The 4,499-nt window shown below is 42.6% G+C and overlaps 1 protein-coding gene across 4 annotated transcripts in view; it reads right to left on the bottom strand.

Moving 5' to 3' along the window:
* The window catches only part of LOC114635083 (testis-expressed protein 12), a 31,443-nt gene extending 30,117 nt beyond the window's left edge, over positions 1 to 1,326 (bottom strand). The window contains exon 1 of one of the 4 annotated variants that reach the window (XM_028783759.1): positions 1,103 to 1,326. The gene's annotated coding sequence lies outside the window, so the exon portion shown is untranslated. Of the gene's footprint in view, positions 1 to 1,061 lie in introns of all 4 variants that reach the window. The other 3 variants (XM_028783755.1, XM_028783757.1, XM_028783754.1) reach the window with 3 other exon arrangements.
* Positions 1,327 to 4,499: the final 3,173 nt, after the last annotated feature.

Below are 4,499 nucleotides of genomic sequence, written 5' to 3'. Positions count from 1 at the left end.
CCCCCTCCCTCTCCCTCTCTTTCTGGGATGGGGGTTAGACAGGGTTTCTTCTTTGTGTAGCCCTAACTATCCTGGAACTCACTCAGTAGACCAGGCTAGCCTCAAACTCAGAAATTCGCTTGCCTCTGCCTCCTGAGTGCTGAGGTTAAAAGCATTCCCTACATACCCAGCTCTGTTTCCTTTAAACACCGTGAGTTAGATAACTGTAGAGAATCTTATTCATATATAGTATGCATATGATGGAAACAAAAGTAAAGCGCAGATTATAAAAATGCTTCTAAAGACAGCATAGTATTTCTGTGTGCCTACCATTATCTTCACAATATTAAGCTGAAGTGCAAAAAAAAAAAAAAAATGCACGAGTGAATGCACCGACATTCCTAAAGAGTATTTCAGAAGATACCAACCCATGGAAAAAGTCTTCTTCCAGTTTTCCCTTTTCTGCTTCTTCTTTCCTATTTCACACAGAACATATACACATGTCCGATAACACTTCTGTAATTACGTAATTCTGTATTTGTAAAAGTGGTTTCTGTCATGATTTAAGACTCCTGCATAGTCCGAGTCTGGGTAACACTTCTGTAATTACGTAATTCTGTATTTGTAAAAGTGGTTTCTGTCATGATTTAAGACTCCTGCATAGTCCGAGTCTGGGTTAACAGGCTCGTCCTCACTCTGTGAAAACATCAGTGACCTGCGGCCAAGGCCATCAGAAGCGTCACCCTGTGCAACTGCATGTTGTTTAGTTTTTCTTCTACGGTAGACAGTTGGTCCAGCTTCGGATTTTCTGGGACTGAGACTCACCACATAAACCAAGCTAGCCTGGAACGCACTGGATAGCTGAGGCTGGATGCTAACTCACAGCAATCCTCCTGTCCCTGTGCCCCCGAGTGCTGGGACTACCAGCATGTGCTATACTGCCGCTCCAGCGGTCTGCTGTTCTCTCTTGACACCGCTATTGCCTCCTCACGCCATTTCCCCGCCTCTTTCCCTCACCTCCCTCACGTCTGGGACACGATGCCAGGCCTCAGACCTGGAGACCCGCTCCCATCCCCACTCACTGCTTTCTTTCACACTCGCGACTTCCCCGTCTCCCGCTCACCCTCTCGCCCCACTCGATAGCAATCGGAGATTCGGCCACAACCTGCCTCCTCAGAGCCGCAACGCGAGAGTGAGAGCTTCGCCCCCTCTGCGCAGGTGCCGAGTGCGCGACTCCCAGCAGGCACCGCGCGAGCCACGTGATCAGTCTGGAGCCGTTCTTCCGCTTATTTCCCGCCTTTTTCTCCCACCATGGAATCTTCGAGAAACAAGAAAAGTCCCTTCCCACACTATGGAGAAGGAAGAATAAACTTCAAAACTGGTCTCTAGGGAGGAGAGAGGTGTTGCTCTGGGACGCCGCTGGGCTCGGGCCAGGGCCAGGGCTCTCAGCCAATGAGCATTAAATATTTCCCACCAGCTCCTCTCCGGCAAGAGCATTCTGGCCGTAGGGTGTGCTGACACAGGAGACTCAGCCGGTGCCTCCAGCCCACAGTCTCTGTCAGTGTCCCTCTTTGTCCTTGGTGCTACCAAACTCTCTGAATCACACCCTTAAAGAAAATAAGTTTATGAATTAAAACAAAAAAAAAACAAAAACAAAAAAACAAAACTCAGTTAAATTGGCTGACCCAATTATCCTTCAGAAAGTATTTAGTAATTGACATGAATCATACACTCCCGACTTACCTTTACTGGGTCTGTCACGCGCTGACTTTGACCTGCAGTTTCACAGACAACTTCCTAAACTCTCTCGTTTCAGTTAGTTGACCTGGTGCAGAACCAAGTATATTGCCTCGTAAAACAAAGGTCAATGGCACGCCTCCATGAACTCTAGGTGCCTAGTTTTTACATTTTAGAAGGCTGTTATTTAACACGTGGGGTTTTGTTTTGTTCCTTTTGTTTATTTAAAGGTTAGCATCAAGGCTGGGATGTGAACAAGAGATATAGAGCATTGGCCTAACTAGAATGTTCTTGCTTGATATGGTAGGTGGCAGGGTACTTGAAAGTTCATTATCTGTGTTGAAATTTTTACTGTCTGTAGTACTATAATGGGGGAAAGTTACACATCTTTTCGTAAAGTTGATTTTGTTCATTTTACAGGACTTTTCTGGCCTTGGGTTCATTCTCCAGCTCCCATAAACCAGTGCACACATGTAAATCCAGCACTAGGGAGGTGGCGACTAGAGGAGAGGAAGTTTAAGGTCATCATTTGCTACTTTTGAAGATATCCAGGGATACATGAGATCATACCCAAGTTGTTTGTTTGTTTTTTTTTTAATCCCTTAGAAGAATTCGTTAGAGCCGGGCAGTGGTGGCACACGTCTTTAATCCCAGCACTTGGGAGGCAGAGGCAGGCAGATTTCTAAGTTCGAGAGTTCGAGGCTAGCCTGGTCTACAGAGTGAGTTCCAGGACAGCCAGGGCTACACAGAGAAACCCTGTCTCGGGAAAAAGAAGGAGAAGGAGAAAGAGAAAAGAGAAAGGAGAAAGGAGAAAAAAGAGAAAAAGGAGAAAAAGGAGAAAAAGGAGAAAAGAGAAGGATCCATTAGAAAACTATGGTTTCTCTACTTTTTTTTTGGTATAAACATGAAATAAAAATGTAAGGATTTAACATTTTTTAGCTTTATATTTATATTTAACTTTATACTTAGCAAATGTAAAGTTCTCCACTCAGTATTTATTTGGTTTTGTTTTGGTTTCTTGTGTGTTTTGGAGGCAGTCATGCTTTCTAATCCAAGCTAGACCGGAATTTATAATCTTCCTGCTTCAGTCTTAACCATTCTATATTCTTAATCATCAACACTGTTATTTTTTAAAGTCCATTAAATCAAAAAGTCTGGGTGATGTGTATTATATCTAAACAGGTAATTGTCTATTTGGTTCTTAAAATATTTCAAAGAAAAAAGACCTAATGCATAAATTTTTACCATACTGAAAGAAAACGTTATTTTTTTTGTTTTAATGTTACCTTCATTGTATGATAAATGAGCAGTGAGCGGGTATGGAGGGTTATGGTTAACCAGTGCCTTAGATTATTCCAAGGACTGTCAACACGTCTGTAAAATACACAGGGCACAGAAACGTATAGCTTACTCTATATCATAGGGGGGAAAGGTCCCGTAACAGAAATGTACAAATTGTTACTGGACATTTCTAGAGCTGGAAGAAGCTTTCTGGCATTGCTCCTGGTCTGTTTTATATGTGCTGGAGATTGAACCCAAAGCCGTGTTCTTGCTAACTGAATGTTCTACAGCTGGGCTAACACTGCTGATCATTCTGTGTCACTACTTCATTCAGTCTTTCAGATCACTTGGAGAATGAAAACTTGCTATTTCAAACTCAGTCACACTGGTGTTTCTACCACATTCTTTAAAATACTAATTTTTCCTTCTGGTAATTGACCTCACCAAGCCCTTCCAGTCATCTCACTACAAACTTCCTCTGTAATTGTAGCTATGGACATGATATTTTCATGAATTTAGGAAATGAAAATTGTACCCTGCTTTTAAAAAAAATAGACAAAACTTCAAAAACTACCTTCTTACACAGCAGTTTATTTCCTAACTTTAGAAGCTCTCATACAATTTCTGTAGTGGCAAAAACAAACAACAACAACAACAAAAAACCCACTTTGCTAATTCCATTGCTAACAAAGCAACAATTTAGCTGTGTCCAAGTTTTTTGGTTTTTTTAAGTCCCTAAGAAATACTGCTACTATTTCAAGGCTATATTTACACTCTGTTCTTTAGAAATAATACTTTAGAGGACTAAATCAATGAGTTAAAGAAAAGCCTTAAAAATAATCACATTTCATATATTTTAAGTCAGAAGTTTGCCACCATCCTAGAATATTTGGTTTGTGTCTGTGTTAGGAGAGGGGAGCCTCTAGGTGTTCCAATGTTACAATACACATGTGGCAGTAAGGGGGCAGTCTAGGATGTCTTTGCCACTGCATAACCCAGGCTATCCAGCCCTGGAGCTTCTGGAGATCCTTCTGCCCACCCCGCCCCGTCCTTGTTTCCTCTAAGTACACTGGGATTAGATGTTAAAGCTACTGTGTCCAGCTTTTAGTCAAATTATTACTCAAGTTTCTTGTTCAAAAAAGTTCTAATGGTGGGGCTGAGGAGAGAACTCAGCCAGTAAAGTTCTAGCCACACGAGATGAGGACCTGCATACAACTAACTCACATTAAAAAATAACAATAATGCCTGGCATAGGGCCAGTGAGATGGCGCAGCACGTAAAGGTACTTCCTGCCAAGCCTAACAGCCTGAGTTCAGTCCCTGGGGCACACAGGCTGTAAGGAGCGGATCTACTCCTGCAAGTTCTCCTCTGACCTCCATATGTGTACTGTGGCACATAGCAAGCCCTCCAAACACACAAACACACACACACACACACAGAGAGAGAGAGAGAGAGGAGAGAGAGAGAGAGAGAGAGAGAGAGAGAGAGAGAGAGAGAGAGAG

Source organism: Grammomys surdaster, unplaced genomic scaffold, assembly GCF_004785775.1.
Source record: "Grammomys surdaster isolate TR1022 unplaced genomic scaffold, NIH_TR_1.0 1164, whole genome shotgun sequence".
NCBI classification, from domain to species: domain Eukaryota; kingdom Metazoa; phylum Chordata; class Mammalia; order Rodentia; family Muridae; genus Grammomys; species Grammomys surdaster.
The sequence above is the reverse complement of the archived record's forward strand: the minus strand, read 5'-3'. Positions and strand labels throughout refer to the sequence as shown.